Source organism: Pelodiscus sinensis, chromosome 3, assembly GCF_049634645.1.
Source record: "Pelodiscus sinensis isolate JC-2024 chromosome 3, ASM4963464v1, whole genome shotgun sequence".
NCBI lineage: Eukaryota > Metazoa > Chordata > Testudines > Trionychidae > Pelodiscus > Pelodiscus sinensis.
The window spans coordinates 190,286,596-190,313,104 of NC_134713.1; the positions used below are offsets into that span (position 1 = coordinate 190,286,596).

The 26,509-nt window shown below is 48.0% G+C and overlaps 1 protein-coding gene across 4 annotated transcripts in view; it reads left to right on the plus strand.

Moving 5' to 3' along the window:
• PAK5 (p21 (RAC1) activated kinase 5) overlaps positions 1-26,509 on the plus strand; it is a 229,998-nt gene that overhangs the window by 61,320 nt on the left and 142,169 nt on the right. For all 4 annotated transcript variants that reach the window (XM_075925680.1, XM_075925678.1, XM_075925681.1 and 1 more), the window contains exon 2: positions 3,209-3,331. The gene's annotated coding sequence lies outside the window, so the exon portion shown is untranslated. The remainder of the gene's footprint in view (positions 1-3,208; positions 3,332-26,509) is intronic.

Genomic DNA, 26,509 nt, shown 5'->3' on the forward strand with positions numbered 1-26,509 from the left:
GCTGTGCATTGTAGGTACAGAACTCGTTAATGTTAATAGGACTTCTGTAAACACATGAATAGAGCAGCCCACGGTTCTAATTTTAATGCTTTCTAGCTATTTTTATCTCTTTAAACCCTAGCTTGTTAAAGAACACTGCTAGCATTTGAAATCAACCCCTTCAAAAATTAATAAGCAGCACTAGAAAACAATCTTGTTGCTGCTGTGTTCGGAAACATTGCATTGTACTTGCAGCACTTTGTTAGCCACAACCATATTTGCTTAGTAAGTGTATTTTAATATCTCTTTCGCAGTTCGCCTTGTTAACAGAGAAACCAAATTGAAGTGGCTACGATGAAAGCCTCTCGCCATCATCCTCATGCAGCAGCAAAAGTCTAAAATGTCAAGACTGGTTGGCAAATGCAAGAGTTAAGTTCCAGACAGAGCCCGACAGTCAGGCGAGGCAAAGTGGATAATTGCCCTGAGTGATTCAAAGAGGCCTGGGGCTCCTGGCCATCATTACTGCAGGACCAGTGGCAGCCAGAGCCCTGGACTCTTTAAATTGCTAACAAAGCAATGCCCAGTGTGCCCTGGGCAGCTTTGAGAGCTGGTTGCTCCCAGCCCTGCCCCTTCTGCCTTAGGCCTTGCCCCTTTTGGGAGTGCAGAGCCAGCCCATCCCCCCACACACACCTTGCACAGCGGTCCAGCAAGTCTGTTGGCCCCCTGCTAATAGTAGAGTCGAGTCTGGCCCTGAATCAGGCTTCAGAGGAGCTGTTCTGCTCGTGCTGACGTTCCTCCAGGTAAAGATTCTGCGGGGAGATGTGAGGGATATGCCAGTTAGAAGAGTAAAGCCTTTCTCGTGTTATTGTGGGATGGGCCAGAGCCAGGGAGACTTGCTCTTTCACTGAATCCAAGGAATGTATTAAAATGCACCCTGTAAGACTGCTTGCCACTTGATTCCACTGAAGTTCCAATAGCCTTAGGTCTGTTCATGCCAAGGCACCAAAACGCCAGAGCAAGAACTGCCAAAATCCCCACGTCTGAAAGTGAGATAAAACATCAGCAAGGCAGCTAGCTACCGGTGGTGCACAGCATTCTTTAACTGGATTATTCCATCAGTAGGGCACATTCCGAATCAGCTGGTATTGGGCAGGCAACTTTTTTGGTTTGCACAAGGAAGCTCCTGGAAATAGCCTGTCACTCAACTGTCACTTGCCCCCAATGGAAGTCTTCACTTGGGGGGAAGAGGAAGTTGTGATTTTTAAATATACAACATGAGCCTTTCAAAAATCGAAGTGCTCACACTGTGAGTCTGTGGGCACCGGTATGTCCAGCTGCTCTCCAAGTAAATCAGATCAGATGGGAGGGGTCTGTGCACTTGGAATTGTAGCAGTGGTTGGAAAAAACATTAGTTTACAAAGGTGGTGAGTGGATTCACTCTGTTAGCCATTCAGTAGTGGCTGCCTGATCAATGTTAAAAGCCTGGAGTCTAGACAGAAAATTGTTCCTCTTAAATGGGGTGCTCAGAAATACTACAGTAAAACTCCATTGGTCCGGCATCCAATGCTCCGGCATTCCTGATGGTCCGGCACCATCAGGAATCTGGAAGTGCTCTGGCTGCCGGACAATTGGAGCTGCTCTGCGCCTGGATTCCCCGATTCAGCCGCTGCTGAAATTGACCAGCAGCTGAATTGGGGAAGCCGGGGGCAGAGCAGCTGAGGTGCTGCTCTGTCCCGGGCTTCCTGGAATCAGCCGCTGGTCAGTTTCAGCAGCAGCTGAATCGGGGACTGGGCAGAGCAGCTGGGGTTCTGCCGGGTTGGTCCCGTAGTGCTGTTCCTCGGCGCTGCGGGACCAACCCGGCAGCACCCCAACTGCTCTGTCCCAGGCATCCCCAAGAGCATCTGGGGTGCTGCCGGGTTGGTCTCACAGTGCCGAGGGGCGGTGCTGCGGGACCAACCCGGCAGCACCCCATCTGCTCTGCCCCAGGCATCCCTGATTCAGCCACTGCTGAAACTGACCAGCAGCGGCCGAATCGGGGACGCCTGGGGCAGAGCCGGACTATTGGAAGGGGGGGCTATGAAGGGTCTGGGGTGGCATCCCTCCACCCCACCCTAGACCCCTCATAATCCCCCCTTCCGATAGTCCGTCATATCTGATAATCCGGCACCCCCCTGGGTCCTAAAGGTGCCAGATTATCGGAAGTTTACTGTAGTAGGAGAGGTTTCAAGAGGAATTTTTCAGGAGTGAGTCCAGTTGCTGATGGCGTTATCCCCTCCTCTGTGTGTGTGTGTGTGTGTGTGCGCGCGCATCTAACTTACATTTTTCCTGTCTTAACAACAACGAGAAGTCCTGTGGCACCTTATAGACTAACAGATTTATTGGAGCATAAGTTTTCATAGGCAAAGACCCACGAAAGGTCTTTGCCCACGAAAGCTTATGCTACAATAAATCTAATAGTCTATAAGGTGCCACAGGACTTCTTGTTGTTCTTGCAGATTCAGACTAACAGTTTCTTTTTTTGTGTGTGTCTTCCTTTCCCCCCCACAAACACTCTTCTTTCAGGAGCACTAGAGATTTGTACCTTAAGGTTATAAAGTGGTTTGTGCATAAAATCTGTGTACTCAGTTTTGATACTAATTATGCCCTTTATATTCCACTCCTGCTTCATGTGCCTACTATCAAATTCTGCTTTGCAAATGATAAATGATGACAGTTTGATTTATGCTAAGGATATTAAGAGTATATGACTGTCAGAACTGTTCTTTTTTTAAATCTCAATTGGCTTACATCTAAGACTTTAGTTTCAGTGAATAACATCAGCATGCTTTTTTCCAGACTCCTTCAGCTTTCTCTTGTTCTTTTGTTCATTCTTTCAGATGCATTTGCAGCATACACAGCTGGATCTGTGCACGCAGGTGCATCTTTTTCAGGTGCTAACACCAGCTCAGGCAGATGTAAACATTTATCAGATCCTGTCACAGGGCTGGCCCTTTATGAAAGACATATACGCAACCTGCCTGAATCAGACTTCTAGAACCTTTTCATACTTATTGCCTTCTAGGATATAGTTTCTCCCCTTTCTGTTGATATGACCTGCATTCCTTGTTCCTAGATGTGTTTTAATACAGCCAAATACATCATTATACAAGTTACCAAGTGGTCCAGAGTCATTGATAACAGCTTCGACAATCTTAGTGTCACCCACAAATTAATTACTTTATATTTTCAGATCACTGATGAAAATGTTGAATTGTGTCAGGATAGTTCCAATTCCTGAGAGCGCTACTGAAAACTCCCCCATTGGATGATGATTCCGCCACGATGACTGCTTTGAGCTGTTAGAGACACTAAGGTGGGTGTAATCATATTTTTTTATTGGAGCATCGTCCACTGAGGAGAGAGAGAGAAGCTTTCAAGCTACACAGAGCTTTTATTCAAGTCCCAAATGGTTCTTTTATGTATGACCTTGTGTTTGCATTCAAGAGCATTCTGTTTGAATGGGTCTTGCTTACCGAGCAAACCTGTCTGTTCTATACAACTTTCCTGGCCCCACCATTAATTACCAGTCTGCCAATCTGTGTCATCCACAAACTTTATCAGCCGTGACTTTACATTTACTTCAGCCTGTAGGAATTGGATCTTAAAGTGAATTGGTATGTATTACTCGTGCAAAAGAAGTCTGGAATGAGGCCCCTCGGGAGTTTATCCTGTTATTGGATTTACACACAGGGCTTTCTGCAGCCTTTCTGGCTTTCTGGCCTGCAGGGGAGACAGCAGCCATGCTGGGCCCCTGGGCAAGGTGGGAGTGGGGGCGCTTCCACACTCCTGGAAGGGGCGGGGCCTTGGGCAGAAGGGGCGGGGCTGGGGGCACCTCCCAACCCTTAGAGCCACCTTGAACATGTCATGTCACGCTCTGGTGGTGATTGAAAGGGCTCAGGGCTTTGGGTGCTGCAGCAGTAGCAGTGTCAGCCCCTTTTCCTCTCCCTGCTGCTAGCGGGTCTGCTTATCTGGAAACTTGTTGAAAACTTATCACAGAGCTGGAAGAGACCTCAGGAGTCATCGAGTCCAGCCCCCTGCCCAAAGCAGGACCAACCCCAACTAAACCAACCCAGCCAGGGCTTTGTCAAGCCGAGACTTAAACACCTCTAGGGATGGAGATTCCACCACCTCCCTAGGGAACCCATCCCAGTGCTTCACCACCCTCCTAGGGAAATAGTTTTTCCTAATTTTCAACCTAGACCTTTCCCACTGTAACTTGAGACCATTGCTCCTTGTTCTGCCAACTGTCACCACTAAGAACAGCCTCTCTCCATCCTCTTTGGAACCTCCCTTCAGGAAGTTGAAGGCTGCTATCAAATCCCCCCTCACTCTTCTCTTCTGCAGACTAAACAAACCCAAATCCCTCAGTCTCTCCTCATAGGTCACGTGCTCCAACCTCCTAATCATTTTGGTTGCCCTCCGCTGGACCCTGTCCAATGTGTCCAGATCCTTTCTATAGTGGGGGCCCAGAATTGGATGCAATACTCTAGATGTGGCCTCACCAGAGCCGAATAAAGGGGAATAATCTCTTCTCTAGATCTGCTGGCAATGCTCCTCCTGATGCACCCTAATATGCCATTCACCTTCTTGGCTACCAGGGCACACTGTTGACTCATATCCAGCTTCTCATCCACTGTAATCCCCAGGTCCTTTTCTGCAGAACTGCTAATTAGTCAGTCGGTCCCCAGCCTGTAACAGTTCTTGGGATTCTTCCGTCCCAAGTGCAGGACTCTAATTTGGCATCCTATATAAATTAGAAATGGCTTGGGGCTGCTCTAATCTACCCCCAGCTGTCTGGCCATTCTGGGAGCTAGGCATAGCCAGAATGTGGAAATACTTGGTGTTTCATGCCTTGCTACCTGAGAATGCCCAATAGCCAAGTTAAGCCAGCCTCTTTGCGCCACCAGGAAGCGTAGGGAGGAGTCAAATCCCCAAACCGGTTTCTCTTTCAGTGATAAAAACAGGCAAAGCTATAATGCAGTTTCATTTGAGAGAGTCCTGCCTGTAGGTCACACTTCCTTATTTTGGAGCCACCCACATATTTATGTCTCTTTTTATAATCTGCCCTTTGATCCTGCACAGTTCTAACTAGTACATTTCAAGCCAATGTTGAGGCGGAGAAAAATTCTGTGTGTGAACTGTATTACCAAAGTCTGTCTGGTAAAAGGTAAAATGTTAATTTAATATACATCTCTCTTAAAAGAAGCTCTTGTCTTTCCTGCCTTTGGCTCCATCAGTTCAACATGGGGCCAAGTTACTCACTAGTGTAAACTGGTGTGGCTCTATTGATGTCAAACCCATCCCAATGTATACCAGTAGAGAACTTTGTACAAGTGAGAGAATAATGTAAAGCTTTGGTTTTCTTAATGGTTTGAAAAAAGAATGAAGAAATTTTGAGAGGACTGAGCAGTTCCTGGTTAGTAACTTAACACAGGTATTTTTCAACACTTTTTTTTTAAATTGGCTCTTCTAGTTTGACAGCTGAGTTAAAGTTCAGTCAAGTCTCTCTGACCTTGCTGCAGGGAAAGCTTGGTGACCATTTGTTATTTTAAATCCCTTTACTTTTCATTTGTCAGATTCAATTAAGGAAGCATTTACAATTTCATTTGGAAAGGGCAATGGCGAGCAGAAAAAAAGCTGTTCCCGAATCGGGTGAATGGTTTTTAAACTCTCAGCTGTTACACTCTAATCTTCATAGTCCTGTTGACAGCAAGTATTACAGGGGGTATTTTCTTATCTCAATTTGCTAGGAGTTTCATGTGCAAATCTTCATGCTCCAGAGCAAAGCTGTAATGCTGAGGATTTAATTCACAGACATGCACCTGTGTATGGTTTACAGATGTACATGTATAGGCAGATTTAAGAGACTTGTTTTACACAGAAGCTACGTCTACACTGCAGGCTTCTTGCGCAAGAAGCGCATCGCAAAAGTGATGTGCTTTTGCACAAGAGGGCGTCCACAATGCATGGATGCTCTTGCACAAGAAAGCTCTGATGGCCATTCACAGAATGGCCATCAGAGCACCTGTGCTTTTTCTGGAGCATCCAGACCTGCCTTTTTGCGCAATAGCTATAGAGCAAAAGGGAGTTATGCCTCGTAGAAGGAGGTTTACCCTACACCAGCAAAAGCCCTCTGTTTTGCTGTTTTACTGCTGATTTACTTGCACAAAAGTGCATTTGAGGTGTGGACTCTCCGCAGGTTTTTGCGCAAAAACCTTGCAGTGTAGATGTAGCCAGCGTGGATCCTTTGAAGTCTATGGCGGCCTATTCATGGACCTCAGTGAGTTTTGGTAGAGTCTGTGCTTCCCAAAATGCTTAGGTTAGCAAAGTCTTTGAAAAGACCGAACCTTTGATTTCTGTTTGTGGTGTTTTGTTCTGTATTTGTTTTTATAAAGCTCATTGGATCTCTCAGTGATGAAATCCTGGCCCATTCAAGTCAGAGGGGAGTTTAGCTATTGCCTTAATTGAGCCAAGATTTCACCTCAGCAGCCCCAACTCCTACAAAAAGGTCTCTCCTTCGGTAGAGTATGCCACATCTTTCCCCTGTCCGTACCTTCTCTTCCACATTGATCACTCTGCTTTTGTGATTGACGGCAGCCTGTAGTGTAGACTCTCTGAGTTCATGGCCTGTGAATTCAAATTTAACAAGTTAAACTGTCATTGAGCCCAGTTCTGGCGGAGTTAGCCAAAGCCTGCAAAATCTGAGCCATGTTAAGAAGTCTTTTAGCTGTGCTATTAGGGTCTGATCCAAAAGTCCAGACAAGTTAGTGGAAAGAATCCCACTGATTCTAATCTGCGTTGGTGCATGTACATATAGCACTCATGCTGATGGAAGGAGAGACTTCTGGTTAGTCCTAAATGGGCCTTGCCTACACTTACTGGCACTGTCTATCTACTTCAACTAGGCAAATCGCATACTCAAGTTGACATACTTACCCCGGCATCTTGTGTGTGGTAAGGTCAGTGGGGGCTGCTCTTCTCATCTAGCTAGAGTACTGGCATTGACAGGTGCATGCTCACAGATCGATTGATCATCCTCTACTAGACATGATAAATGGATGGCTGGTGGATCGAGCATAGCAGTGTCCATCCCAAGGCATAGTGTAGACAAGGCCACAGTGTCCTCCAAGCAGAGCAAGTGCTGGCTTGATCCCTGCTCCCAGACATTGGCTCTGCTTCCATGTCGGATTGCTTGGGACTCTGATGGTGGGTGGTACATGACGTATTGAAGCATCCATACGGAGGAAGTGAGTCTCATAGGAAAGCTGCTCCGAGAAGCTTGCAGGAGAGAGCCCTGTCCCTATTCAGAGCTCATCTGAAGAGTAGTCATTGTAGATGTTCGCTGCAGGGAGATGGGGATTGTCCCCCTAAGGAGTCAGAGAAGGGTTATGTTCCCTACCTCCAGCACAGCCCTCTCTCTGGCACTCTTTTCTTCCTTGGCTTGGGGCTGCTTTCATATCCCATGCCGTTGCAAGGGATTCCGTGTGCTCAGATATGCAGACTCTGTGCATTCAGACAGTTCCGTTCCCGCCGCCGGCACTTTTTAAGACTGCTTTCCATGCAACTAGGTAGGGCATGGGTTGGCTTCCAGCAAAATCAAGGTTCGCTTACTCCTTTTTCACTTCCAACCCCTGAGGCTCACGCACATTATGTCTCCAATCTATCACAGGTTTCTCTGGCGCCAGAGCTATCCTAACGGTGCTCCTCCCATGTCTCCACGGAGCAAGTTGTGGAAACTTAATGGTAGAGATCACCACCGAACTCAACACTTTTGGGGCTAGCACTGAAAGGGTACATCCAGTAATCAGGTGCGGTGCCATTGTAGCACCTGACGCAAACACTATCTGTGCCCCCAAGAGGCATTAGAACTGTGGTTTTCAAACTGGGGCACAGGGATGCACCCACAGCTTGAACACCGTCCCCTGCTGCCAGGAGCCAGCAGATTGGAAGCTGGTGGGAGGTGCCCCCTCCACTCGCGCCCCTGGGTCTTGGTGCTGTGGGAGCCGGGGCACTGGCTGGCTGCCCTCTCCATTCTGCTTCACAAGCCAGGCTGTTCTGCAGAGCCAGGTGCTCCCTAGGCAGGGTGGGGAGCTGCACCTTCATGCTGAGCTGCACCCCAGCATACACTTGCCTCTGCCATGAAGGAGCTTGGTGCCAGCCAGCAGCACCTCCCAGAGTCGGTGCCTGCCCACGCATCCCCATTAGGCACCTGCCTCTCAGCGGCCACGTCACATCCCCACTCACTGCCCGGAGCTTTGCCCTTGCAGCTGGATCACTCTCCCCACACTGCCTGCATGCAAAGTGGAACCACCCCCAGCCCCACTCCGCTCCAGCCCCAGGGCTGCCAGACTCGCGGGCACACAGCCTGAGCTCGGCCATGCAAGCCCCATGCCCAGCCCAGACACAGGAGACAGGAGGCTGCTGACAGGGCAGACTAGCTCTCACCAGCTCCAGACCCCCCTGCCTGCATGGGCACTCACCATAGTGCAGGACGCAGGAGAGTGGCTATGCAGTGCATGGAGTCTGGCCAATGCTGGCGGGCCCAATCCTGTGGGAAAGCTGATGCTGCTGGGCCCAATCCTGCCCTGCCCCACTTTTGTTCTCCTGCCAGCTCTGTGCCCAGAGTGGCTGCCCCTATCTCCTTGCCCTAGTTAAGCAAACATGGTCAAACATGACAGTTTTCAGAAACTATGTCACTGATGAGGAAGTGGTCAAGGCTTAAAGAACATAATCCTTCTTTTACTTACCAGGGGAGAAAGTTCCATGGGAGCAGAGAAAGCTGCATGCTTCGAGTTCATGCTGGTCATCCCTATGCCTGCCGTAGTGTTTTGTGCCCCTCCCTGTTGGATTTGTCACTAATGCGGTACCAGAAGGAAAGGATGGTTTAGAGCAGGCCTGAGCAAAATACGGCCCACGGGCCACCAAGCTACCAGATCCAGCCTGTGGACGCCGCGGGGAACTCCAGGCAGGCTTCCCGCTTGCCTCACCCCACCCGCGTGCTGCTCAGAAACATGGCTGCGGGGTAGTTTTTCTTTAAAAACTGTGAGTCTGGAGGAGAGGAGGAGAAGAAGCTTTAGGAGCCACTCCCTCCCCCCCAGCACAATCCCATTGGCTGGTTTCTGGGTAGAAACCAGCCAGTGGGAGCTGCCTGTTTCAATAACAGGCAGCCATGAAGTACAAGCGGCTCCAGAGCACATGGCTGCAACCTTTGCAGGGGCAGGGTAAGCAGCAGTGTTCCCTCTAAACTGTGTGGCAGCCTAGCTGCACGGGATTAATCAGCCCGCCCAGTCGGCGGCTCCAGGAGCTGACTGACTGGGCGGGGCTGATTAATCACCTGTGAAGCTCTGCTTAGGGTTACCAGATGGCTTCCAAAAAAATACCAGACACACTTGCTCTCAGATGGGGGTGGGGAGCGGAGCTGGCCAGGGGAGATCAGGAGTGTGGGGGAGGGGGAATGGCCAGCGGGAAGCAGGGCTGGCCAGGAGGAGGGACAGGGGGAGCGGGGCAGGCTGGGGGAAATCGAGGGGAAGACCGGCCAGCTGGAAGCAGGGCCGGTCGGGAGGGGGTTGGGGAGAGCAGAACGGGACGGGGATGGCGGGGGGGGGGGGGGGAGAAGAGAATTGGCCAGTGGGGAGCGGGGCTGGCCTGGGCGCACGCAGATCCCGGGGTGCTGCCCATCCTGCGTGCAGTCCCAGCAGGGCACAGGGGTGAGTCCAGCCCCGGGGTTTCCATCCTGCCCCAGCCCCGCCCCCTCTTTCTCCTTCCCCCTCTACTGTGTAGTTGCATACTGCCTGGCTGGTAGACATGCTCATGCAGCATGAGCGTGTCTACCAGCCAGGCAGTATGCAACTACATACTGATACGCATAATAATAAAACGAACTTAATTAGAAAATACCAGACATGTATGTGTCTGGTATTTTCTCAGTTTATTTACTGGACAGAAAGCTCAAATACCGGACTGTCCGGTTAAAAAACGGACACCTGGCAACCCTAGCTCTGCTGCCATGCAGCTTAGAGGGAACTTTGCAGACAGGGAGGCTGATTCAGGAAAGGCTGCTGGCTGGTAAGTCTCCTGGCCAGGGCTTGCCTTTGGCACCCCAGTCCCTCCCTTCCTCAACCTTCTGCCCCCCACTCCACATATCAAAATCCTCTGCCCCTCCTGTATCCATATCCCCTCCCAAATCCAGCACTCCAGTCCCCTACCCCAGATCAAATTCCCCTCCTGCCCTAGCTCACAACCTAAATTTCTTCAACCCTTCCTGTATCCCAATTCCCTGCCCTAGGTCACAGTCCAAGCCCCTGCACCCCAGTCCAGTGCCCCAGGTCACAGCTGCCTCCTTCATCCAAATGCCCTCCCTTACTCCAAGTTCCCTTCTGCACCCAACCTACATCCCAAACTCCACATTTCCTCCATTAATATCATGGAAGAGTGAAGTCCGGCCCACAACCAGTTTCCAAATTCTTGGAGTGGCTCCCCTTTCAAAAATTATTACCCATCCCAGGTTTAGTGGTTAAGGTGCTCGCCTGGGGCTTAGGAGAATGGTGTTCAACTCCCTTTTCTGCCACAGACTTCCACTGTGACCTTGGTTAAGTCTCTTTATTGTATAAAACATAGCACTTTCCTGTTGGGAGTGTTGTGGGAATAAATCTGTCAAATAGTGTAAGGTGCTCAGATACTACCCTAAGGGGTGTCTTTTAAGTACTTGATATAGATGCTGAATGCATTCCCTGGGCCGTTGGAATAAATGAGACTATCCCCCTAAGGGAATAAAATAAATTATTATTTAAATCAAGCTTTACCCATTTCTTTTCTGATCCGGTGCATATGACTGTGGCATTTAAGTAGTGCAGATTTCACTCTTGGTCCATAAAAGGGGAATTGGTCAGTACGATGTTGGTTCAAGTGATTTTATTGGTGTATTTGGGGTTTTGATTATTTCCTGCTCTTTAGTTTTCACAGGGCTTAATAAGCATCTCACAACCCAACAGCCATTTTTCACCTGAACACTGACAACATTTTTCACTCACACCCTACCGGTGAAATGTATTTTTAAATAACATTTCAAATCAGCGCAGGCGGCTCTAGGTAACTCATGAGCCAGCTGGAGACTTGGTTGCATCATAGCTGGAATGATCATAGATTTGGGAGGTTTTTTTTTTTTTAAATGTTCTCATTTCTTACAGGCAGCCAGAAGGACCTGCCCACAAGACCGTATCTCTCACCATAAACCATGCTGCTGCAAAATATCCAAGGCAGATCATATAAGAATTCCCAACCCCTGAAATGAGCTCGTTATAATAATTTTCTGTTCATTTTCTAACCAGTATTATCAAAACAGATATTTGCTCTCAAAAGTTCTGTGAATCTTTCAGTGGCTTAGTTCAGGTGAAAAGCATTGTGTAAGATGCAGCTGCAAGTTTGAGAATTTTCCTCTCTTTAGCCCAGTCAGAATGGTTGGTAGAGAAAACATGAATTCAAGTTGTATATGGCCACCATTCCACATACTGGATACCTGATGAAGTCAGTAGGAGTTCTCTGTATAAATTAGTGGTCCTTATAGATTGTGATCTGCTGTCACCCTTACTTATAAGCAGTGCTCAGTCAAGCACTTCTATCAAAGTCAATGGAAAGTCTCATGTGAGGAAGGATTGGGCCCTAAACTGTTTCACCGTTGTCACTTTGAATCACTGAAGGATTTTACTGAATGCAGATAGTGGGTCTCAGACTATTTCTAGCACCACATCACTGACTGATCTGACAAAAATGCAATAAAATACACACTGGCAAGGGATGCCCAGTATGAACTATAATGCAGACTGAGGAACCTCAAGGCGCATATTTCTTGATGTCCATGTCATTTCTCCCGTTTTCTTCAGTTAGGAGCAGAATAGAGTCCCATCATGCACGTTGTCAGAACAGTCCCTGTTACAGAGAAATAAATATCTAAAAGAGTGTCATGAGGACGGAGAAAACTTGTTCATCTTGGCCTCTGCGGATAGAACAAGAAGCAATGGGCTTAAACTGCAGCAAGGGAGGTTTAGGTTGGACATTAGGAAAAAGTTCCTAACTGACAGGGTGGTCAAACACTGGAATAAATTGCCCAGGGAGATTGTGGAATCCCCATCTCTGGAGATATTTAAGAGTAGGTTAGATAAATGTCTATCAGGGATGGTCTAGACAGTATTTGGTCCTGCCATGAGGGCAGGGGACTGGACTCGATGACCTCTCGAGGTCCCTTCCAGTCCTAGTATTCTATGATTCTATGATTCTAAGTCTTAAATAGTAAATGATTCTGTAAATGCCATGCATAGACATGCAAAAACAACAAGGGAGACTTGTGACATCTTAGATACTAACACATTTTATTAGAGCATAAACTTTCATGGGTAACTGCCATTTCATCAGATGAATTCGAGTGGAAATTACAGAGGCCAGGGTGTGTGAGTCTGTGTGTATGTATGTATCTGTATATACATGAATATCAAAAGAAAGAAGTTACTTGTTAAGTGTAGGACTAGCGTTAATGAGGCTAATCAAGTTAAGGTGGATGTGGCCCATTCACAGCAGTTGATGGAGAGATGTGAATATCAAGAGAGGGGAAATTGCCTTTGTAGTGTGTTAACCAGTTCAGAGCCTTATTCGGTCCTAATTTACATGTGAAAATCTAGGGAAGCTTCCAGGCATAATTTCTGCAATAAGGCCATTAACACATCCTATAAAATCTCAGAATAAACTGTTGAGGCCTATCTGGGCCTGATTTTCAGCTGTGGGCCTCAGTAAGTATATGAACACATATAGCCCTGCATTTTTCAAATGAATACACTTGTATTCACCTAGCTTGGGCTTGTGCATTTGCACACGCGTCCCAATCTCACTTTATAGTCAGACTGAGGATTCGGTCTCAGAAAAACAAAAATGCTTCAAGTTATTCTCTGAGACAGGGGCCTATAAATCATTACCATGTTGATGATAGAACAGTGCATGCATTTTAGTGTAAATAATCATTCAAAATGAAACTAACATACCTAGCCCAGTTGAGACACATTGACCACTTCCTAGAAGGTATAAAGCAGCCACCAGGTTGTGGCTTTATCCAATATCCTCACAAAGGTTTAATCTGCATTTACTGGAGTACCTGAGAAAACCGAAGCACTTGAGATTTCTCTCTCACTTGACAACTGCAGCTTATCACAGATGTGTGGCAGATAGAACAGCTATGAATGATTCAGGTTCACACATTTACGAGAAACCCATTCTAAAAAAATTATACGCAGCATGAATACCCGAGAAAGCAACAAATCTGCCACCTGTAGATTTCCCCACTCTGAATTGATTCCCAGCTGACCAGTAGCTGTCTGATATTGCAAGTTTCCATGGGGCTAGTGTCACCTGCTTCCCCACCCTCAGAGTAGGTCTTATTCTGGCATTCTTGCACTTCAGGGTGAGACAAAGCAATTTGCAAACTTCTATGAAAGTGGCCCTATGCATGTAAAAGTTTTTCAGCCACTGCTGATCATCCCGCATAACAATGTGTTTCCCACCAATTAGTGTTTGTCTGATGGCAACAGAACCAGCATTCCACTGTGTCCAGAGGATTGAATGCCAGTGGCATTTGCCAGTCGCTCAACTCAAGTACTTCGCAAAAGAGTGTGTTCATGACCTCCTGAGATTCTTCCTCGTCCTGGCAGACCCTGCATATATTCTGGATATACTCTAGGGCTCTGTCTAGACAGCATCCCCTTTCCGTAAAAGGGATGCAAATTAGACACATCACAATTGCAAATGAAGAGGGAATTTAAATCCCCCCTGCTTCATTTGCATAAACGTGGCTGCCGCTTTTTTCTGGCTCGGGGCTTTGCCAGAAAAAAGCACCAGCCTAGACGGGGATCTTTCGGAAAATAAAGCCTTTTTTTAAGAGGAATAAGGGATCTTTCGGAAAAGGCTTTATTTTCTGAAAGATCCCCGTCTAGGCTGGCACTTTTTTCCGGCAAAGCCCCGAGCCAGAAAAAAGCGGCAGCCATGTTTATGCAAATGAAACGGGTGGAATTTAAATCCCCGCTTCATTTGCAATTGCGATGTGTCTAATTTGCATCCCTTTTACGGAAAAGGGATGCAGTCTAGACACAGCCTAGCATAAGGCTCCCCATGGTTAATATGATTGTCATAATGCTTTGATGCTAACAGGTTCCACAATGGGTTCCATGCTTATGATGTTATGTTGTCTGTGTGGATAACCAGGGAAAAACGTGTGTGAAGAGACCGCTGTAGCTTTCAAGCTGGGGAGAAGGAGGGAGGAGATGAGTGCGTTATCGGACACTGATAGTATGTACCCAGAACCACCTGCTGCATAGTTGTGATCTCAGTGGATGCTCTGCTCACCTGCTAACCATTCTCATCCTCCTCTTCCTCCTTGTCCTGCCTCTTCCTCCTTGTCCTGGCAGTCCTCCCGTAGAATCCCATGCATCTGCTCACAGAAGCCACATGTTTGTAATGCTGACCCAGACTGTCTGTTTGCCTCCTTTGTCTTCTGGTACAGCTGCCTGAGCTCCTTTATTTTCATGCGGCACTGCTGGGCATCCCGGGCCTATCCTTTTTCCACCATGCTCTGTGCGATCTTGGTATAGATATTAGCATTTCTATAAAGCAGCAAACGTTCTACCTGCACAGATTCCTCCCCCTCACAGCTGTCAGGTCCATGATCTCCTCCATGCTCTGTGCTGGAGCTCATTTGAGACCCTGGGTGTTCATGGTCAGATGTGCTGCTAAGAGTGCTGCCTGCTCTGAGGTCTGCTCGCCACACTGGCCAAACAGGAAATGAAATTCAAACTTTCCCAGGACATTTCCTGTGCACCTGGAAAGCAGTAGAGCTGGCCAGAGCAGTCACATTGGAGTACTGTGGGAGTCCTCCTGGAGACCTAGAATGTTGACTTTCACAGCACTGCATCTGCGCTACCCTAAAATGGTCCATGCGGGACTGAATTTACTGTTACACCTTTTAAAAATCAGGAGCACTAAAACCAACTTTAACAGCCCCTAGCCCCTTTAACGGGCTTAGCAGTGTGGGCTCCTTGTTTAGAAAATTGACCTAATGCGGCTAAGTTCAACCTAAATTCATAGTGTAGACCAGGTCTAACTATCGAAAAATGAAACTAGTTATCAGTTACTTATTTTGCTTTATGAATGTATTTTTTGTGTCAAAGCATTTTTATAGGAACAGTTTTACGAGTGCAAATAATTGTGCCCTTAACGACAGCCATTTGATATGAGTCTACATTTGTAGGCAGAGTCAGGGAAATCAAGTGCTTAGACGGCTAAGGCCCTGATCCAGTAAAAGACCAAAGTATATGCCTAACTGTAAGCATATGAACAAGTCCCCATGAAGTTAACACCTGTGATTACGAGCTTTGCAGGTTTTGGCCTAGCAGATCTGATGTGCAGGTGCAAATACTTGAGCTTACAAATGTGCATATTAAATCAGAGGCCAGGTTTTAACTACAAGTCCCTTTCATGTCTGTTCACTCGGTGGGTGCACAGAAATGGCCCGGTGAGCGGTGTAACCAGGTGGCCTGCTAAGGCCTTGGGGTCCCCCCCAGCTCAAGGGGCACTACCCTGATCCGCCCCTGCCCCCGGCTTCTACTGCGCCATCCCCACGGTCCACGCCTGACAGTCTCTCCCTCACGTCCTCGCCGCCTCCCTCGGCGACTCCCCCGAGCGCCGTGTCCACCGCACCGCTGCTCCGGATCGCTGGCTGGTCCGGCACGGTTCCTAGCGCAGGGCTCCCCGTCCGCCCTCTCCGGGCCACCTCAGCTGCCCCCGTTGGCCGGCTCCTCTCCGGGTCTTCTCCGGGCTGGGTCCCCTGCTGGTCCTGCGAGCCGTCCTGCGGAGGAGGCTGAGAGCAGAATCTCCCCTGCTCTCCGCTTGCCTCCTCCCCTCCTGTCTCTTTTCCTCTCCTTTTAAACTCCCCGCTCGGCGTTTCTCCCGCCCCTGCCCTTCCTGGGGCCGCTGCCGTCTCCCTGGGTCCTACCGCCCCCCCACTAGCCTCCTGCCTATTGGGCGCATGCGCGCCCGCCATTTTAGTTTTCCCCGCTTCGGCTGGCTGCCCTGCTGCGCTGCGCCGGCTTCACGGCGCCCCCTGATCTTCCGCACGGGGTCCGGGGCTGTGGACCCTGCCTCCGTTAGTGCGGGGGTGAGTCCCCCCGTCACAGGCGGCATGGTGCCCGCGGGCACCGTGTTGGGGAGCGCTGGTGTAGAGAGCTTCTGCATCCATGGTGGCAAGGATGGTGTTATCAGGGAGGTTATTGATGTTTTGTAATTTTCCTCAGGAAGTCAGTGGTATCTGGGAGATAGCTAGGGGTATGTCTACACTACCCCCCTAGTTCGAACTAGGGGGGTAATGTATGCATACCGAACTTGCTAATGAAGCCCGGGATTTGAATTTCCCGGGCTTCATTAGCATAAAGCCGGCTCCGCCATTTTTAAAAGCCGGCTTGTTCGAACCCCGTGCCGCGCGGCTACACGCGGTACGGGCTAGATAGTTCGAACTATGTAGTTATTCCGAACTATCTGTACGCCTTGTGGAACGAGGTGTACAGATAGATCGGAATGGCTACATAGTTCAAACTATCTAGCCCGTGCCGCGTGTAGCCGCGCGGCACGGGGTTCGAACAAGCCGGCTTTTAAAAATGGCGGAGCCGGCTTTATGCTAATGAAGCCCGGGAAATTCAAATCCCGGGCTTCATTAGCAAGTTCGGTATGCATACATTACCCCCCTAGTTCGAACTAGGGGGGTAGTGTAGACATACCCTAGGAGTGTTGGTAACATAAGGTTTGAGGAGGGAGTCTACATAGCTGGATAATCCAGTAGTGAGTGTTTCAATACCTGAAATGATGGGACGTTCGGGGTGTCCAGGTTTATGGATTTTGAGAAGCAAATAGAATAATCCTGGTCGTGGTTCAGAAGGCGTTTCTGTGTGAATTTGGTCGCGAGTAGAGGCAGGGAGTTAAGAAGACAGTGTCGTTTCTTTTGGTATTCTGAAGTGGGATCAGAGGAGAGAGGTCGGTAAAATGTGGTGTTGGAGATTTGTCTAGTTACCTCCTGTTCATAGTTTGATTTATTCCTAGTACAGTAAACTTCCGATAATCCGGCACCTTTAGGACCCAGGGGGTGCCAGATTATCAGATATGCCGGACTATCAGAAGGGGGGGCTATGAGGGGTCTGGGGTGGGGTGGGGGGATGCTACCCCAGACCCGCTCATAGCCCTCCCTTCTGATAGTCCGGCTCTGCCCCAAGAGTCCCTGATTCAGCCGCTGCTGGTCAGTTTCAGCAGCGGCTGAATCGGGGACGCCTGCAGCAGAGCAGCTGGGGTGCTGACGGGTTGGTCTGGAGTCAGCCCTGGTCAGTTTCAGCAGCGGCTGAATCGGGGACGCCTGCAGCAGAGCAGCTGGGGTGCTGACGGGTTGGTCTGGAGTCAGCCCTGGTCAGTTTCAGCAGCGGCTGAATCGGGGACGCCTGGGGCAGAGCAGCTGGGGCGCTGCTGGGTTGGTCTGGTAGCGCCAAACCTCGGCGCTGCGGGGACCAACCCAGCAGCACCCCAGCTGCTCTGTCCCAGGTGTACCCAAGTCAGCCGCTGCTGAAACTGATCAGCGGCTGATTCCAGGAAGCTGGGGCAGAGCAGTTCTGTCTCTGGCTTCTTGGAGTCAGCCGCTGGTCAATTTCAGCAGTGGCTGAATCCGGGACAGCTGGGGTGCTGCCGGGTTGGTCCCGCAGCCCTGAGGGGCAGTGCTACTGGACCTACCCGGCAGCACTCCAGCTGTTCTGCCCCCTGCTTCCCGGATTCAGCGCTGGTCAGTTTTAGCAGCGGCTGAATCGGGGAAGCTGGGGGCAGAGCAGCTCCAATGGTCCGGCTGCACTTCCGGGTTCCTGATGGTGCCGGACCATCAGGAGTGCCGGACCGTCAGATGCCGGACCATCGGAGTTTTACTGTAACTCCAAATTAGCCACTCATTGATTTACAATAAGCTATTTCCTCCTTCCCTCTCCCTTGCCCCACCTTCTGTTCTAAATCTGATTTGTTAGTTTATAACGTGTTCACTTTCTTCATTGTATTCCTTGTTCTATATGGTCATGTCAATTCACTTTCAGAATATGATCTGAAGAAGTGGGTCTTGCCCACAAAAGCTCATCACCTAATAAACTATCTTGTTAGGCTTTAAAAGTGCTACATAGTTTTTCCTTTTGTTTTACCAAGATCAGACTAATCCGGCTACCTCTCTATTACTGGCAGCAGAGTGTGAGGCTGCAGCTGCAATGCTCTTGGTGCCACTTACATAGGGTGGTGGAATCACTAGAACTGTATAAATAAGGACCCATGAGCTTTCCTCCAACCCATTCCTCTTGCCCTGATTCCACGTTGTTATATTCAGGGCAGCTTGCACATCTACTCCATGTAGCAAAGGATGCAGAGAGGCTCACAGGCACAGCTGCTCATCCAGCAGCCCTGCTTCCCAGCGCCAAAGCAGTGATTGTATCAGGATGAATTCAATTACATAGGAACAGGAAAACTGCTGAGCACAGACCATGTTAGGCTCTGTGCTTCAGCTTCTGTTCTATCTCAGATGAATGTAAAATTGCAGTGGATACAATTATGTAATTAATTGTTCTGCAGCCAGTTTTCCCAGGGAACTTTTCATTCTTTGTCTCCTTGCAGTTGAAATAACGCATCAATGACAAATGCACATCAAAACAGAGACCTGCACATCTGTGAAATTCAATTGTAAATATGCCTTGTATATTGACAGTACAGTAGATAGCAGCAAAAGCACAGATGTGATAAGTTATTTTAAATTGGCAATGTTCTGCCAAAAGCCCTGAGCAGATTTAAAGTACAAAGAATTATTTTGCATAGAGACAAAAGAACATCTAGCCTCCTAAAGAGCAAATATAATTTGTAAAGATTGAAAACATTCCCATAGAGAAATTAATTCTTCCATCTCAACTATTGGTGCTAGCTTTTTTCCTACCTCTTCAATAAACTCTTAGGTACCATTTCTTGATGTAAATAAAAAGGTCTTTGTAGCCAGCTCATTGCAGCACTGAGGAAAAATTCTGACAATACTAGAACCTGAGACCGGAATACCTGTTTTCTAGTGAATATGCATAGTAACTGTGAGCTCTAGGGAAGACACTAAAAGGAACAGAGAAATCTGGCATTATAGTGATCTCCTGTTTATTGGTGATTAACTTAATCAGAGTGCTGCAGCAATGAGTCATATGGTTATGAATCCTGCCAATGTATTTTACATGGCAATCAAGTGGGCGTTAACCTTGTGCGATGCTGTAAGGCTCCCTAACAAGTGGGCGACATGGAAAGGATCAAAGGAATGATCCTGGAATAAAAAGTGGGAGCTGGGGAGAGGAGAGGAATTGTGCTCAGTAGAGCAGGAAATCAGAGATAAACTACAAGTCTCATCCTCCACTCCTCTGCATCTGGTGCAGCCTTTTACACTGGTGCACGGCGAGTATGAAATGCTACCATTGTGAGACAGGGCACACATCTGACGGAGAGGGATAGCTGAAGCCTGATTCTTATTTGCCAAAAGACCCTTTACACAGCTGTGGTAGTGTAATGGAGTCTTTAAAGCTGAAGGATCATATTAGCACATGAACAAATGGGCAGAAATGGTCCATGAGTAGATTTAGGTTAGAAATTAGAAAAAGAAAAGGTTTCAAATGATCAGAGGAGTATTAGAGGGGTAGCCGTGTTAGTCTGAATCTGCATAAACAGCGAGAAGTCCTGTGGCATCTTATAGACTAACAAATTTATTGGAGCATAAGCTTTCATGGGCAAAGACCCATGTGCATCTGACGAAGTGGGTCTTTGCCCACGAAAGCCTATGCTCCAATAAATCTGTTAGGGTATGTCTACACTTGCCCTCTAATTTGAATTAGGGAGGCAAATGAAGCATACCAAAATTGCTAATGAAGCGTGGGATTTAAATATTCCGCGCTTGATTAGCATATTCGTGGCCAGTCGCCATTTTAAAAAGCTGGTAGCCTGAATTAAATTGCCGTGTGTAGATGCCAAGTATCAGAGAGGTAGCCGTGTTAGTCTGAATCTGCAAAAGCGGCGAGGAGTCCTGTGGCACCTTATAGACTAACTGAAGTGTTGGAGCATAAGCTTTCGTGGGCAAAGACCCACTTCGTCACTAGACATGCATCTGACAAAATGGGTCTTTGCCCATGAAAGCTTATGCTCCAACACTTCAGTTAGTCTATAAGGTGCTACAGGACTCTTCGCCACGTGTGTAGATGTGGTAGTCTGATCCAAAACCCTTCCCTCGAATTATCTGTTACTCCTCTTCATGCGGCGAGTTAATTCGGGCTATCGGCTTTTTAAAATGGTGACCAGCTGCAAATATGCTAATCAAGCGCGGGACATTTAAATTGCGCACTTCATTAACAAATTCGGTATGCTTCATTTGCCTCCCTAGTTCGAACTGGGGGCAAGTATAGACATACCTTTAGTCTATAAGGTGCTACAGGTCAGAGGAGGGAGGTCCTCGAACAGCCTCCTAATAGGAGTAGAGGGGGCAAACAACCTAACTAGTTTTAATATGGATACATTCATGATTAGGGTGATAAGCAAGGGTTCCCTGCAAGCACTGGAGACTGGGTCAGTGACCCAGTCTAACCCTTCTCGCCCTGTGTTCTAATGTGGGAGTAAATGTAACCTAGTTAATGCCGGAGCAGTATAAATGAGCCAATGCATGAATGAGAGTTAGGTCCCTGTTTTCCACATTTGTTTGGTTGTTTTAATTGTTTAAGCATAATTTGCAGTGCTGAAACCTCTTGTGAATTTATCCCAAATTCTGCAGTATTTGATGTTTTTCTCAAAGCCCCAGCTGCTGGAGTCATGTGACTAAGAACCTTACATTTCCTTTAAAAAAAAAACACGCAAGTTTCTAGCCTTTATGTTGCAGAGAAAATCTTAAAGATGTAAGCAACTCAAGCTTACAACTGGAATGGTCAATTATTTTTTGAAAGTTTAATGATTTCTTTGGAGCCTGACTAACCCTTGGGTTTATGTCGTATTCAAACTGGCCACACAAATCAGCAAAAGTGAAACTGATTTCAAAATGTGTGGCGTGGCATAGGAACCACATTTCCAGGTTGGAAGCAGATATTGTATTGTGATTAATTTTAATGTAAGGAACATTCGTTTCCTTTATTTTCAATAAATAATTTTTCATCAACTTGTCACTGTTATTCGGGCTAGTGTTGTATTACCTTCAAGGGACAATATATAATTTGTTCACTTAATACAATGACAGTAGTGTCTTAGTTAAACAAATTAAGTTCTTTTAGCAACAGCCCTATTAATTGACTTTGACTTTACTGCATTAATTACCGAAAGGATCATGAACATTTAATTGTAGAGAATTATTCTCCAATTCAGCAGAAACAAAACAAACAGCGCATGCTTAACGTTCAGCCTCCATGAAGCATTGGTTAGCACTGTGTTTAAGCATTGTACTTAACGTTAAAATAATTTTGTGATGTTAGTAATTATATGAATAACATGCTGGTAAGGAATAATAATATACTGTGACATAGAAGTACCACAGTTAAAATAAAATTTGTTTTGATAAACAGAATAAAAGCCAGAAGGAGTGCATAGGCTCCAAGATAGGAAGTGGATGTCAAAACTTTCACCTCTAGGCCACCAACTTCTGGTAATCACTGAAACTGTCTGTTCTTTGGCTTATGCAAAATGAGGTTAGCAGTTTGGGTCTGTGTATGTAGATATGCTAGAAAATTTACCTGGAGTTACTCGGGTCCTTAACTCAATTTTTATTGTTTTTTTTTTTAATAACGTGAAAATGAAAATGTAAATGTCCATGCTTCATTGAAATCATTGCTCTGGGAGGGGCCTGAGGAGCCTGAGGAGGAAGGCTTCGGTATGCAGGCTGCCCTGGGGAGAGAGGGGTACCCCAGCCCTCTCTCAGCACAGCAGCTTGAGGCCAGATGAGAAGACCTCTCCATGTCCACTGCTGCTCCACTGGGCTCAGCCAGGGAGAGGCACAGATTCCCAGGCTGGGGCAGGTCCAGGTTAAGCTGGGTGGGGGCCACAGTGGGGGCCACGGAAGGACACCTGTCCCCTGGCAGCAGCAGATCTGGGAAAGCTCCAAACTGGGTGTCATGGGTCGTGTCATGGGTCATGGCTGGGCAGGCAACACCTATTCCTCTGTCCCCATCAAAGAGATGCCATCGTCGAGAAAAGAGGGATGCACCTCTCCCAGCTGGCCCAGAATGGAGCTGCTTCAGCAGTTCTGTGCTGGAGCCGGTGGGCAGAGGTGGCGCTCTGTTCACTTGCCCTGAGCCCTCTTTCAACATTTGCTTAGTTATGTCAACTTGGAGGACGGTACATGCTTTGGTGAGTCTGTCTCTTTTTTCTGTTTGGTTTATGAGAAGCAATCCCATTGTCCTGGCATGACCAAACCCTGACCTTGTGTAACCACCACCAAGGCGGATTTGAGCCTGGGACCTCGGGAGCCGACTATAGGAGCCTCCACCCTCTGAGCTAAAAGCCAGCTGGCTCCTAGCCCATGCTGTAGAGGTCTCTTGATCTTAACTGTTGCAGTGGTCTAGGTGCCACCTGCAATACTCAGTAACCACATTAGGGCGGTGTCTAGACTGGCCAGTTTTTCCGGAAAATCAGCCGCTTTTCCGGAAAAACTTGCCAGCTGTCTGCACTGGCCGCTTGAATTTCCGCAAAAACACCGACGATCTCATGTAAAATTGTCAGTGTTCTTGCAGAAATACTATTCTGTTCCTGTTCAGGCAAAAGTCCCTTTTGTGCAAAGCTTTTGCGCAAAAGGGCCAGTGTAAACAGCTCAGATTTGTTTTCCGCAAAAAAGCCCCGATCGCGAAAATGGCAATCGGGGCTTTTTTGCAGAAAAGCGTGTCTAGATTGGCACGGACGCTTTTCCACAAAAAGTGCTTTTGCGGAAAAGCGTCCGTGCAAATCTAGACGCTCTGTTCCGAAAATGCTATTAATGGAAAACTTTTCCATTAAAAGCATTTCCGGAAAATCATGCCAATCTAGATGCAGCCAAGGTGTGTGGGTTACATTTGCTTTAAGTTATGATAAGAGGAAGCTGTGTGCTGAATTTAGTGGTCCTAACTCTTACTGTTTAGGAGGAGTTCTTGAACAGACAGACAGATGGACAGACAGACAAATTCTGTATAGTAGATTATATAGTATATAGAGGTTGAGTACATAGTATATCACAAAAACATTCACTTTAACTTTGAACCTTTGGTGGAGATTTCAGCAGTAAGGCCAAAGACTAAAGTATCTTTCATTCCTTCATAGAGGTGGTTTTAAAACGCCTAATTTCTTTGCAGCACCCTCGAGAGTGCAATGGAATCCTGTACTCAGGATTGCCTTAGCCTCTTCTTGGAGCATTTAGCATCACCAGCCAACGAAAGAAACTCAGCTCTCCAGCTGAGTTCCTCTGGAGCTTCCTCCTTCTAGAATTCCAAGGAAGCAAAACAAAAACAGCAAACAGAAAAAGGAACAAATAAACAACCCCAACTGAGCCGTGAGCCTCTCTTGCTTTCTGGGGCCTTGGCCAAGCCACAATCTGGCTCAATATCTTCTGGTCAGACACCATAGATAATTTCAGCCACTTTAAGGAGAGGTCTTGTGTAGGTCATGGCCTATGAACTGAGGAATTAGTCGGCCCTCTTTTGAACACTTCTTCCAGTCCTAATTAGGGATGTAAGTGTCTAGCCGACTAGTTGACTACTTGACTCGACTAGTTCCTTTCCTCCTCCCCCTTCCCCGCTGCCTCTATCAGAAAGAGGCAGCAAGGGAGGGCGGAGCAGGAGCTGATGCTGGGAGGGAGCCGGCTTGGTTCCCCCCAGCACCGTCTCTGCGGGAGTCAGGGGAAGCAGAGGCACAGCAGGGAAATGGCGTGAGTTGAGACCGAAGCCGTCCCCACTTGTGCTATCCCAACTTCTACACCTCTCCTTTTAAAATGTACAAGGGCCACTGTGGCTCTTGTACATTTCACAGGAAGAAGCATGGTGGGGAACCCCCATGAGCCACAGACAGCTTTTGTACATTCAAGGGGAGAGGTGCAGCAGTCGGGACCCCGCACGAGCAGGGACTGCTTCAGTCCCCCCTAGCGTGGGTTCCCCGCTGCGCCTCTTCCTTTGAAATGTACAAGAGCCGCGGTGGCTCTTGTACATTTCAAAGGCAGAGGCACAGAGGGATAGCGAGTGCCCCACTTATCAACTAATTGAGTAGTCGATGGAAATTCCACTAGACCCCAGCCCAGGGCCCTGTTAGTATCCATAGCTCCAGCCACTCAGTCAGCGGGGAAAAGCTGCTACCGAAACGTACATACTCCTCAGCATCAGCTCACTCACCGGTTAGTTGTCGTCTCTCCCTGGGCTACTTCTTGCCACCATTCCCACTGCTGTGGTGCAGGCCTCCATCTCACCTCCCTGGTCCATGGGCTGTCCCCTCCATGGTGCCTCCAAACTCCATGAGGCCTCTGGGAGTGTCCCGCCTTCAGCCTAGGTTGTGGCGTCTCCATCCCTGGGTTTTGTGCCTCTCTGCAAAGAAACAGAGAGTTTCTGTGCACCCAGCCAAACACACGGGTTGGCGACTTGTGCTGGAGAGCAAGGCTCAAAGAAAGCCTGCAAGTGACTCTGAGCACCACATTCAGAGCTTGTGCCTAGAGCAGTCCTGGGCAACCCGCGGCCCACACGCTGTATGCAGCCCAGCAGGTGTCTGTGTGGCCCACAAAACATTTTCTTTATCAGTGTCCATGTGCAGGGTTGCCAGATTCTGCTGGTTTCCATTGCTGTAGTTTTTTTGCCTACTGGTGTTACTAAAGTGATGCGCATGTGAGCTGAGGTGGGTGCTGATTGCGCGCAGCATTGATCCTGAGAGCCGGGCTCTCCCCCTGTATCCAATTACAGTGCTGCGATGGTTCAGTCGGCACACCCTGCAAATTCTAGGCACACGAGCACAGTTTGCAAAACTACCCTGTCCCAGGAGAGCGTCTTAATCATAGAATCATAGAACACTAGGACTGGAAGGGACCTCAAGAAGTCATCGAGTCCAGTCCCCTGCCCTCATGGCAGGACCCAGTACTGTCTAGACCATCCCAGATAGACATTTATCTAACCTACTCTTAAATAGCTCCACAGATGGGGATTCCACAACCTCCCTGGGCAATTTATTCCAGTGTTTGACCACCCTGACAGTTAGGAACTTTTTCCTAATCTCCAACCTAAAACCTCCCTTGCTGCAGTTACGACCATCTTGCGGCCCACTGAGATGAAAGAGGGCCACTTGGGCAACCCACTCACTGGCCTCGGTTGCCCATTACTGAACTATAGGCATGTCTACCCTGCAGTTAGACACCAATGGCTGGCCCATCCTAGCTGACTTGGGTTCCAGGGCTGTTTAATTGCAGTGGAGATGTTTGGGCTCAGGTTGGAACTGGGACTCTGGACCAGGCTGCAGCCAGGTATCCTGAGCCACAGGAGCCCAAGTTAGCTGCTGGTGTCTAACTGCAGTGCAGACATCCGCTGGCTGATGATCTCAAATGCAGGCTGGTGGCATAGCCTGCAAATTTCCACTCATTGTGAAAGGACGTGCGTGTAATCAATTGTGTATATGGCCCCATCACCATAGTATGAATTCCTCCCAAACATTAACAGATTACTTCCCAAAATACCTCTGTGAGACAGAGGAGCAGTCTCATTTTACAGATGGCATCCTGAGGCGATGGAGCATTTTTCCCCAAGGGTTTTACTTGAGAATCCTGCAGCACAGCTGGGAATTCAGTTCAGCCCTATTCAGCTCAAGTCAACAAGACTCCATTGGCATGGTAACTATACTTGTCAGCAATCTATGTGCAAAATAAATATTGTGTTCACGGAAGGATGTGCACGGAGGGATGTGCACCACCACTAGAGACACATGCTGACAGCTGTCGGCGCTCTGCTAATCATCTGGGCGGCATTTGAATCTCTTGAGTGGCCACCCAAGTGCTCAGCTTACAGGGAGCACTGCTTGTCCTCCCTTAAGGATCGGGGCCATATTTTTCTGTTTTGTTTGTACAGTACCTTGCACAACGGGGCCCTGGGTCATGACCATTAGGTGCTGTGCTAATATAAATAATAAAATACAAGCAATGCCTAAGGGTAAAAGGAGTCAGACCCTTCAGGTTTCTATATAGGTAAGATACTCCCAGGATAGGGATACATAGTGTTTGGATCTAGGTCTCCTGTCCTTCCTGGTCCATTTGTCATTCCTCTCTATCTTCCTGATATGGTGGCAGGTGTTGCTAAAGAGCAAAATGCTGTCGTTGGGAGAAATGAGAGACATGGCAGAGTCAGACACTGGTTTTCCTCATTGCTTCCTCATGAGAAATCTGTTATAATGCCTTTATGATTTGAGGAAA